This window comes from Gymnoscopelus braueri, assembly GCF_963280865.1.
Source record: "Gymnoscopelus braueri genome assembly, chromosome: 15".
NCBI lineage: Eukaryota > Metazoa > Chordata > Actinopteri > Myctophiformes > Myctophidae > Gymnoscopelus > Gymnoscopelus braueri.
In genome coordinates, this window is record NC_137620.1 from 43,554,221 (window position 1) to 43,566,720 (window position 12,500).

Genomic DNA, 12,500 nt, shown 5'->3' on the forward strand with positions numbered 1-12,500 from the left:
GTAATTGTACTTAGTTACTTTACACCACTGTGTGCACGCACACATGCACGCACAAAATAGACCGATGGTTGTCCTCGCCATACGGCCTGATCATCATCCAAGGCAGCTGGTTCTTGCCAGCCAGTGGGATTATGACGATGATAATACATAATCTAACATTATCGGCACGATTAAGTCTTTGTGAAGACGATGTGAGCATGGTTAAGGCTCATCGTCAGGGACGAGTCAGTCCTCTGTGGCCGTCCTTGTTGATTTGTTGTCTCTGATTGCAGCAAACAGCTTTTTTTGGCACAGTGAAAGGATTCTCGCCATACGGGAAATAAGACCCCCAAAATGAGATGCGGCAAGGGGCGACACTTCCCATCTGGATCTCTCCAGGCAACACAGAAGCACACACACACACACACACACACACACACACACACACACACACACACACACACACACACACACACTACACTATGCAGTATGCCATAAGCCAGCATGTGGTGGAGATGTCGTGGTTCAACGACAAACAGGTAGCGTTTACGTTCAGCTTAGAAATGAAAAGTCCCTGTGTCTCTCTCTGCTGTGGTACACCATCAGTTCAACAGTACCATATGGTGCATGTCAGGGGTCTTCAATGTTTTTCCAGACCAAGGACCCCTTAGCCCATTAAGACCTGAGGCAGATTCTTTAAAAAAAATCTAAATCCTAACAGTTTTTGGAAAAAAAATCTAAAAAAAAGATTTTTCAAAAATAGCAGATCTACAAGTTCATAGCGCGGCACTCGGTGCCGCGCTATGAGCTTGTATATCTGCTATTTTTGAATAGCCAAATACATCTAAAGTGACACAGATGCGTTCCAGGTATTAATGGGTTAGGTGAGACAGCGATGAAGCAGGGAGCCCCACTACATATTGTGTAAAAAAAAACATGTCATGTAGAATAAGTGAAACAGTACCTCTCTCTCTCTCTCTCTCTCTCATTCTGTCCCTCCACCTCCTTCCTCTCTCCTTGTTCACATGCCTTACGTTTTGGGTGAAGTGTCATGAATCCATTTGACATTTAATTAGCATACAGTAGTCTGTATACTAGGGAAGATGTATACAGGATCATAGTGAGAGCAGCCATGCCGTACGGCTTGAAAACAGTGGCACACTGACCAAAAAGACAGGCGGCAGAGCGAGCTGGAGGTGGCAGAATTGACGACGCTACGATTCTGATAAGGAGTGACAAGGAAGGACATGATCAGAAATGACTACATTAGAGGATCAGCTGCAGGTTAGAAGGTGAGGTTCAGATGGGTTTGGACATGTGAAAGGAGGGGTAAGAGGCAGAAGGATGCTTAAGATGGACCTGCCAGGTAAGAGGAGAAGAGGAAGGCCAAAGAGGAAGGTTTATGGATGCAGTGAGAGCAGAAAAACAGAACCAGATGGAAACAGATAATCTGCTGTGACCACCCCGATGGGAATGAAAGAAAAAGTACAAGAGTCTGTTCCCTGCTTAATCTCTCAGTGTTTTTTTTTCCAGTGTAATCCTACCTCTTTTTGGTGGTACTTTATTGCCAGTTTGAGCTTGGCCAGGTCGTGACACTGCCTGGGGTCCAGCTCCTCGCTCTGGTCGGTGTCCCGGTGGTTCAGGATGGTCTCCAGCTCTCTGGAACTCCTGGCCTGGTCCAGCAGGTCCTTGGCGAACAGCTTACACTGCTGGGAGAGCTCCTCGTACTCCTGGCGGAACTCGTTCTCCACCTGGGGACCGACAAAACCCACAAGTAATCAGTAAGTGTTGGTGGAGAATCGCTTGCGTAAAATGCTGTTTCATGCTTGAAATTTGAACAAAAAAAAAGACGCGTCAGTGAAAAAGGCCAGAAAACAACAATATGAATGATACGTAGCTTGCGAGGTTAGTTCAGGCAGTATATACTCAGGAGGCAATCAGCTGACCAATTGGGCGGGTTATTTAAGCTCACCTAAATAATCTGTGTTCTTTCCGCTGTATTTAGACCATGAGCCAGAGCCCCAAAATTGAGCAATGATTATCGAAAGAGTGGGCAAAACCATACCTATATTAAATTGTTTATAGGGTCAATATAAGTAAAATACATATATGATAACCTTTCCACAGGAGCAGCTTTTTCATATTTATCACACATTTTGTTATTTTCCCCATAGTACATGACAGGTGAAAGAATTACCAAATTATTATTTTTTTCATCATAATGAAACTTCCCCAGTTGATTACTTAAATGAAGACAATGATTTATCGTATTACAAGTTTTCTGAAATTGTATATTTAAATATGCAAATTGGGAATTTAGTCCATGAGCCAGAGCCCCAAAATTGAGCCAGATATTGAATATTCCCTCGTTAAAAACCTTTGACTCCAAAATCTTAACAAAATTAAATAAGAATGTTGACTCTGGCTTTGTCCAATGTTCCAATGTTCCTAATGCCTAATTTGCATATTTAAATATACAATTTCAGAAAACTTGTAATACGATAAATCATTGTCTTCATGTAAGTAATCAACTGGGGAAGTTTCATTATGATAACTATTTTTAAAATGTTGAATTTTTTTCAAACATGGTTTGTTGTTATATATCTGTCTCCAAGCAATGATGGTTGTCTAATTGTGCTGACCAGGGAGAAACATGTAGCAGAGCCTGAACGCCAATATAAAATATTACATCCACACTTGTATTCTCATTCTATAGTATTGGTTCAATCTATTTGTGCGTTATCTGACTGAACGTGCATCATTGGTCCTGTCTGTGTTGGGAGTCCAGGTTTGATTTGTCTACCGTGTCCCATCATTCTCTCTGTCATTCTTTCAACCTCCAGCCGACGTTCATAAAAGCTGTAGCAATTTCTTACAAACAAAAAATTATAACTGGCTAACCATGTGTTTACCGCACAAACCCATAGCGATCCCTATGTTAGGTGCAGTGTTTGCCAGATTCTGTGAGAGAAACAAGCAACCAGGTCTAGGAAAACCAGCCCAAAACAAGCGACTATGGGCCACATGTGCACTTTAACATATACATCAGCAGATCTACAAGCTCACAAAGATCGGCTATTTTCAAATAAAATCTTGTGGGGAAATTATAACAAGCAGACCTGGCAACCCTGGTTAGGTGAGTGTGATAATGTAGAGACACACATGCTATTGTCTATTCTTAGGCCCTTCTGTGGTTTAAAGTAGGCTTGTCTCCTTGAAAATAGCAATCTTAAAGCACTGCCCTGATATAGTCCGGCTGGTTTAATAAGGGACCGTTGGGATTTGGATATCAGCTTCACACAGTGTCGGTAATCTGAAGTGTCACACAACTGTCAAGAACGCGGTGACAATCGCAGAACAAACACACTAATCCTCTAAACAGAAACGACAAGCGCTGACACGTTTTGCATGCATTCTTTCAGCGCAGAATGCTGAAAGATCCACAAATAGCATTGTTGATCTGATATTACTTAACACATTGATTGCCTAGATCGCATATATGCGTTTTTCAAATCCATCGCTTGATTGCCGCAATTCTGAAAATCGCATGTATATGCGTTCTTTGGAATTTTCATTGTTTAATCTGTGATCGCGGTGTTCTGTGAAGTTTTCATCATCAGTTTCGTTTTCTGGTTACATCACACTCACTGGGTTCCGGATTCATGATGCAGATTCCGTTTCCGGTTCTCGGAAGGCCTTTTTTAGGCATTTTCGGCGAGAATAGGGAAAAACACATTTTTTCACACGGTATAAAAAACTAACGGAGAGCTTTTTCTTTAGTCTGGATGACGAACAGCCATCCAGGTCGTGTATCACATCGAACTGAAGCCGATCGCTGATCTGCGAAAACGTCACATCCGGTTATGACGTATGGACTGTTTGAGCCTGTTTGGGGGGGGGGGGGTCGAGCGAGTGAGTGAGTGGTCAAGGTGTCGATTCGCTGCTCTCTGCTGGTAGATCTGTCGTATGTGTTTAAAACCGCAACCAGACTTCATATTTCAATGAAAAATTACAAAATAACAAACAAAAAAACAACACGCAAATCGCTGGCACAGGGGTGAGTACATTATGAATAAACTCTGGCAGTCAATATGTTAAAATAACGAAACGGCAGAATTCCATTCCGTAAAGCCTGAATGTTATGTGAACAAACATCAGACCGAGAGACACAGCGAGACACAGCGAGTGCGATCTGCGAGTACATTTGTCTCAATCGCCTCTAATGCACACACAGGCGTGGTGACATTTAGTTTAGCGCAGAAATGTTGCATTCACACCGTCCCATAAATCAGTGTGTTTTTTTGGGTGACAGTAAAGTGAAAATTTGCATTTTTAATTAAAAGAAAAGAAAAGAAAATACATTACTGCATCAAAAGTATTCAACAAACAATGGCCAAGTTGTCAAATAATATAAGAAAGAGGCAAACATTATGAAAATAGCTCATCTACAAGCTGTTACTTTCAGTTTCACTGAAAGCATTCTATTTTCCTCATTCGGTAGCTTATCAACTATCACACACTCTTCACTGCTTTCACTTTTCATTTCCCGGTGGTTTAGGTACTTATACACCTTGTACACCCAGACGATGAATTTTCCCTGAAAATACACTTTTTGGAACTACCGTTTGTATCATATGTACATCGACACAGCTAATATTATTAGGCTATTTTTATTCTGAATGAGGTGGATTCTTCAGCGCACATAAAGGCATCAATCTGTTTTTTTTATAGAAATAATTACCGGCAATTTTATTTTATCATCAATTCCCCCGGTGTGTAAAGACCTTTGCCGACGATTGCCGGCTGGCGACAGCAAAGGACAAAGAGGACATGGCTTTAGATCTTAAATATTCAAAGCACGGACACTGAGTGACCGTTTCCCTTTAACCACGTTCAACCTGGCGTCCCTGTTTTGGTATGACGTTACAGGCAATCCTTTTTAAACTGTTTCAAAATGGTTTGAAAGTAGCAGATTGTTTGTCTACTTTCGAATAGCCAAAATATAAAATAGGGCATACTGTACGTGGTTTTAAAAAAAGCCCCTGTGAACCCCAAGAGAATTGAATTCAAAGCTGTTTACATCATTGGTTCGCAAAGTGGGGTCCAGGGACCCTTGAGGGAGTTCCAGGGGGTCCCCAGCTAAATGATGGATAGTTAAGAACCAAATGGACCCTTATGGGTCTGTAACTCTGAGAGTCCATTTGGTTCCATTTGCACACTCTCAGAGTTACATTAACATAGATTTTACAATATAAATTGGGGTCCGAGAGATAGGAAATGCCATTAAATGGGGGTCCGTATACCTAATGCACGTCAAACTGGGGGTCCTTGAAATTAAAATGGTTGAGAATCACTGCTAGAGCCGAAAAATTATAGGGGTCCCCTGCCTGGCATATATTCTCAAATGGGGGTCCGTGGGCTAATACGTGTCAAGTTGGGGGTCCTTGACATGAACAAGTTTGAGAACCACTGGTTTACATGATTATGTGCTTCTAACATCGATGTGACACTAATACAAATACAAAGCCAGGCAGAAGAGAAACTTTCCCTCCGAAACTACACGACAGACAGCAGCAGCTTGGTAGAAGATGAATGGTTGTCTTCAACTTAAAATGCCACGGAATGACATTTAGCCTGAAGTATGGCTGCAGATCACTAACCGTTTGATTTACAGCTGAGACATTTAGACTGAACGTCTGTCTATCTGGTATATCGGGTATCGGTGAGTATGTCAAGTTTATGCCATTTACGATATACCATGTTATTTATCACATGATGATGTATCAGTTACAGCAGTGGTGGAAAGTAACTAAGCACATGTATTCAAGTACTGTACTCAAGTACAAAGTTGAGGTATTTTTACTTTACTGGAGTAGTTCCAATTTCCAGTACTTTTACTTCTACTCCACTACATCTTAGAGGGAAAAAATGTACTTTTACTCCACTACATTTATTTTAAAACTTTAGTTACAAGTTACTTTGTAGATTGTGATTATTATTACAAAATATACATTAACCTCTTCAGCCCTATATACATTTCGGCCATTTGAAAATAGCCGATCTACAAGCTCACAATGCGTCGCGATGCGACGCATTGTGAGCTTGCTATTTTCAAAAGATTTTCGTACATTTTATACATTTGAAAACTTGTGAAATGGGACATTCTGCATAATGAGTACTTTCTGCTTTTGGTACTTTAAGTACAATTTGATACCGATACTTTTCTAGTACATTTTGAATTCCGGACTTTTACTTCATTTCTTCATTGCAGTATTGATACTTTTACTTAAAGTAATACAAGGCAGGTCCACAAATAACGATTTTTAGCAGCCTCTGCTGGTCATTACCGTCACTGCAGGTCGTTCGTTTATTCCTGCATTACCCAGAATTCCATTTGTTTTGCCCGCCACCGTTTCAATAGAAAATATAATAGAAAAGGCTTTCGGGGGGTGAAATTCATGGAGTGGGTGTTGTGAAACATTTGCCACTCACAAAATATATACAATTTAACTTTAGTTTTTTTTTTTAAAGTTACCTAGTATTACTTTTTCCACCACTGAGCAGCAGCAGTAGTAGTAGTAGTGGTAGTAGTAGAAGCAGCAGCAGTAGTTTCCTACCTTACTCAGTTCCTTGAGTTCCCAGCCCAGTCTAAAGGCAGTGAGGATGGGGTCTTCACTGGACAGGGCGATGAGCGACGGCGAGGCCAGAGCCTTATAGATGTTGAGTCGGGACCGCGAGTGACGCAGACTGTCCACCTATGAGAGAACCACCACGAAAGAAAGACACAGAGGAGAAAGAAGACAATGGACTTACTGGAGAAATCTTATAGTTCAACAGCCAAATTACCAGTGGTGTAAAGTAACTAAGTACATTTACTCAAGTACTGTACTTAAGTACACTTTAGAGGTACTTTTACTTTACCAGAGTATTTCCAATTATCTATACTTTGACTTATACTCCACTATATCTCAGAGGCAAATATTGTACTTTTACTCCACTACAATTATTTGAAAACTTTAGTTACTAGTTACTTTGCAGATTATAAAACATACATTAACCAGTTTAACCCTATTTTATACCTAGGCTATTTTCAAACATTTTAGTACTTTTACCTTTGGTACTTTAAGTACATTTTGATACCAATACTTTTGTACTTTTACTCAAGTACATTTTTAATTCCGGACTTTTACTTGTAACAGAGTACTTCTACATTGCAGTATTGATACTTTTACTTAAGTAAAAAATGTGAGTACTTTTTCAACCACTGCAAATGACATGTTGTCGACCTCACAGCGTCATTCAACCCTGTATTTTCCAGTTGAAAACGGGTCACTTTTGTCACGTGACGTCTGTGGAAAGGGATGTGCGAGTATAAATGAGCCTTTAAAGGTTTTAGGCCCTATTTTTGGCAAACTATTAGTTAATTAATATAACAAATTAGGCCAATCTCTCAAATAATGAAAAATGTATAAAAAATGATTAGTCGACTTATTAGAATAATCGAGGTCAGGCCTAAAAGGTTTCATGACATTATTTTAGATTTTCTTTTTCTTTTTTGTTTTTTTTGTTTTGTTTTATGACCTCAATTACGCCCCAAAAAATTAACTTTGAACATTTCAGTGGATTTTCTGTGGTCTGGGGTTTTTCTGAATAATTAGGCTGAAAAGAAAATGCTGCTATTGGCCCCTGGACTTTTTACAAGGCAGAATGCCAGGAAAACTCTTACCTCTGAACTGGACACGCACTCCACGCAGTCACACCTGATCTGGTGCGGTCTGGGGATGGTCACCTGTGGAACACAACAACAACAACACAAGTTAGAGGAACAAGTTTTGACAAAGTTTCAACTGACAAATAGGAGTTTTAACCCATTAAGGCCTTGAGGCGTTTTTTTCTCTGCTATTTTCAAAAAATAGCAGATCTACAAGCTCATAGCGCGGCACTCGGTGCCGCGCTATGAGCTTGTATATCCGCTATTTTTGAATAGCCAAAGAAATCTAAAGTGACACAGATGCGTGCCAGGTCTCGATGGGTTAAAACTATAGTTCAACTGATGAGACTGAACCAAGCGGTCGTTCCTATAGCAATTCCTCTCCTGTCAACTCAACCGTCCCCATTTGGCCCTGTTTCAAATGAGATTGACAGTGTTCCTCTAAAAGGACGCGTCTCCTCCTTCCTTGTCTCACTTTGAGCTATCTGTTCAGGTCGCCCGCCAAAACCTCCCCGACATCGCCCAGCGGCAGCAGGCACCACCGCCACCAAAGTGGTTCACGTCATTTCATTGTTAAACGTCCAGCCTCTGAATATCCTTATTCAATATACCTGTAAACTCAATTTATAGTTATTAATTTTGTGTGGTGAAGTCTCTCTTAATTATAAAGGAGAATTTCAGACAAGCCTTTCTTTACCTTTTATATGATGTTATTATGTCCTGCTATGACAAGTCCACCTCAGCTTAAAACCCGAGCAGACGGTCCATGCACTAGATTGTGTATTTTTATCGTAATGTTTTAACTCTTTCAGTGCGAATGAAAAAAAATATATATATTGCGAACTGTGCCAGCAAATTTTCTTTTTTTTTTCAAAGAAAAAAAAAAGTGCTTAGGAAGCGAGATACAGCCTTTTTCAGTTATAGGTTAACACATTGACCGCCGGGCCCGTAGTTCTACGGGCCGTTAAATCCAACGGTTAAGCGCCGATCCCGTAGCCTACGGGCTGTGGTGCTTTTTCCTTTTTTTCAATTTTTTTTTTTTTTTCAATTTTCTAGGGGGACCATTTTCAGTGTAACACCACCCGATGTCGACCGGAAGTGCGATCCCGTTTTTTGTTTCCCGTCTGTCTCCATTCTAAGTCGTACACAAAAACCCCTGTAAAAGCCCCTGTAAACATGTAGTTTTTCATCCTCGCATTTCCCATGTTAACATAATCGGTCAGAACTCAAACATGGCGGCTCCGTTTGACACGTGGTTTGGACTGGTACACGCAGGGAGATGTCGCCGATGTAAACAAACCGTGTACGGCTCAATCTTAAGGATTTTAACAAGATCTATGGCGACGTGAAAAAAACAAAAAACAACAATAAAACGTTGGCACTGGTGAGTACATTATGAGATTAACCTCTGGCGGTCAATGTGTTAAACAAAGAGTGGATGGAGCTGCAAATCTTCAGATAATGATATCTTGGGTTCTGAACACTTAAAAAAATTCTCGTTCTGGCACTGAGGGTATAACCCTAAAACTCGGGATAACTCGGGGCTTGGCACTGAGAGAGTTAATATATATATATTTTTTGTTGATATCTGATACTCATATTGACAGAAACCTAGCCACAGCGTTTGTGTTAGATGTGCCCCTCCGGAAGTCTTGCAAGATGAGATTTCACCCGTGATTTCATCCAAGTCCACTTGTAAACACTACGGCGGCCCGTTCTGGGACAAAAACACTGTGGCTAAAGGTTTCTGTCAACATGAACGTCAGATAAAACCCCAAAATATATATAAAATCGTGATAAAAATACGCGAAAAAAGAAGAAGAAAAAAAATGTCCGCCTGGGTTTCTAGCTGCGGTGGACTCTGTATGGAGTTATGAAATGTTTCTATTGTACCACTCGTCCTAGGATATAATAACATCATAAAAAGGTAAGGAAAAGGCTAGTTCCGAAATTCTCCTTTAAAGTTATACAGTGCAAGTCCACAAATAACGATTTTTAGCAGCCTCTGCTGGTCATTACCGTCACTGCAGGCCGTTTATTTATTCCTCTGTTACCCAGAATTCCATTTGTTTTCACCGGAAGACGGAAGCGTTTCAAAAAGCGTTCTTTTAAATGTTTTATACGATCTGTGGATCGTTTCTCTTAGCCAGTGGAGCTTTAGTTACCGTGAGCTGTGTTTTCTGTTTCTGTTGTTTTTTGACCTTCAAATCATACAATCTCTTAAAATCAGCGTGAGTTTCCCTTTTGTTATTAGCGCGGTAGTTCCTGGCCAAACAGGAAACCGATGTGGTAGTTCCTGGCCAAACAGGAAACCGGTGCATTTCCGCTTCCGCTTTCCGGCTACATGACGTCATTTTCGCGGGAAAGACACCCCTATCACCGTTCAATAGAAAATATATGTATAAAAGGCTTTCGGGGGTGACATTCATGGAGTGGGTGTTGTGGAACTTTTGCCACTCACAAAAGATATACAATTTAACTTTAGTTTTGTTGAAAAAGTTACCTAGTATTACTTTAAGTTTAACTACAAAATCAAATTTCCTCTGATCTAAAAAGATCACGCATTGACGTCCTCATCACACAACTGCTGTAATCTTTTTTTTTTTGGCATCAACCAAGCCTCTGTCCACCTTTTACAGCTGGTACAAAATACTGTGTTCAGACTGTAAGGTATCACGTGACCCCATGCCTCAGCATCTCTCTGCACTGACTCCCCGGTTTCCTTTTTGGGATTAACTTTAAAGCTGTGCTACGCTCCTCTCTCGCCCTCCGGCTACATCTGGGCTCTTTTAATCCATTTAGACCAGGAAAGAATCTGTGTCATTTTTTACATTTCTTTGGCTTTTTTTTTTTTAATCGTGAACATTTGTGCAAATCTTTGAATATATATATATGTTTCTAAAGCGAACATTTTTAACTCCAACATTAGCTTTTAGGGGTCCCTGGAACAACATATTTTGAGATGGGGGTCCGCGGCCAAATACATATAATTTCGGGGGTCCTTGACATGAAAAAGTTGGAGCACCACTGATATACAGTAGCAACATACTATTAGGATTTAGGAGAAAAAAAACTTAGATATGTATTTGGCTGCGGACCCCCATCTCAAAATATTTTGTTCCAGGGACCCCCGCCAGAAGCAAAGATTTGAGTTTAAAAATTCCGCTTTAAATAATAAAAAATATATGTATACTCAAAAAGATAGCAGATCTACAAGCTCGTAGCGCGGCACTCACTATGAGCTTGTATATCTACTATTTTTGAATAGCCCAAAAAAAGTCAAAAAGAAATGACACAGATGAGTTCCCGGTCTTAAGGAGTTAAAACTGTGCACGCTCCTCTCGCCTCAGGCTACATCTGGGCTCTTTTTTTAATCCTCCACAGGTCTCCTCTCTCTCTCAGCCCGGCCCACGGTGTTTTGCTGAAAACACTTATGGGTGATTGGGAGATTTCTCTGAAGCAGCATTATGTGGAATAATCTCCCCGAAACGCCATGCTATCTTTGTTAAAAACCTTGTCTTAACCCATCGAGACCTGAAGCCGATTCAACATGTCTCCTAAATCTCAAAAGTTTTCTGAAAAACATATGTTTCTATATCAGTGGTGCTCAATCTTTTTCATGTCCAGGACCCCCAAAATTATATGTATTTGGCCGCGGACCCCCATCAAAATATTTTGTTCCAGGGACCCCCAGAAGCAAAGATTTGAGTTAAAAATGTTTGCTTTAAAAGTATATATATTCAAAGATTTGCACACATTTTCACGATTTTTCAAAAATAGCAGATCTACAAGCTCATAGCGTGGCGCTATGAGCTTGTAGATCTGCTATTTTTGAATAGCTCAAAGTGTAAAATAATGCTTTTTAGCTCAAATCTAAAAAAGACACAGTTCCAGGTCTTAATGGGTTAAAACACTTAAATTTACTTCCCTTGCATATTATCCCTGTAAATGACCTAGTTTTATCTCTTTCGCTTTTTTTTATCACCCCTCTTGCGGGGTTCCATTTGCTCTTGGTTATTTTTATTTATTTTTTGGGGGGGGGGGTCCCTGGAACGAAATATTTTGAGATCGGCGGCCTAATACATATAATCTTGGGGGTCCTTCCTTGACATGAAAAAATGTTTTGAGTTTTGTTTCAGAAAACTGTTAGAAGAATTTGTTTTAATCGGCCTCAGGTCGTAACTGGTTACAAAATACTAAAATAAACTTGAACAGTGCCCCGAATTATAAACTCCATATCTTTGTAATACATGTGTACGGGCTGGTTCACCTTGCGCTGGACGAGCAGCTTGATGATCTCATAGTTGTTGGTGTGAGCAGCGAGCATGATGGGAGTTATGTCTGGCGTGAACTCTGAGAACTGACTGTCCATCATCAGAGACGGAACCTGGAGAGAGAGAGAGAGAGGAGAGAGAGAGAGAGAGAGAGAGAGACATAGAGAGAGAGGGAGAGAGAGAGAGAGAGAGAGAGAGAGAGAGAGAGAGAGAGAGAGAGGGAGGGAGAGAGAGAGAGAGAGAGAGAGAGGGAGGGGAGGGAGGGAGAGGGAGGGACAGAATAAGAATCAAATAAGAATCAAAAGCATGAACACGAACACACACACGCATGCACACCGTTTTTTTACTCACTGTTACTGTCTATGATCTGCTATTGTATACTTTTTATATACGTGTTTGCTGTGTAATTTACTGTTTGATGTACCTGTGTCTTTTGTGTTTTTTGTTTGCTGTGCCAGCACTTGGGCCAAAATTGACTTGATTGAAACACAAGCACGCACCCACATGCACGCCCGCGCACACACACACACACCGCC

At 40.6% G+C, this 12,500-nt stretch overlaps 1 pseudogene across 1 annotated transcript in view; it reads right to left on the reverse strand.

Annotated features, from left to right (window-relative positions):
- The window catches only part of LOC308102160 (short transient receptor potential channel 5-like), a 60,629-nt pseudogene that overhangs the window by 37,714 nt on the left and 10,415 nt on the right, over positions 1 to 12,500 (reverse strand). The window contains exons 4-7 of the transcript in view: positions 11,961 to 12,077; positions 7,706 to 7,768; positions 6,597 to 6,734; positions 1,524 to 1,730 (exon numbers count right to left, since the gene is read on the reverse strand). The product of the transcript in view is annotated as a short transient receptor potential channel 5-like (transcript). The remainder of the gene's footprint in view (positions 1 to 1,523; positions 1,731 to 6,596; positions 6,735 to 7,705; positions 7,769 to 11,960; positions 12,078 to 12,500) is intronic.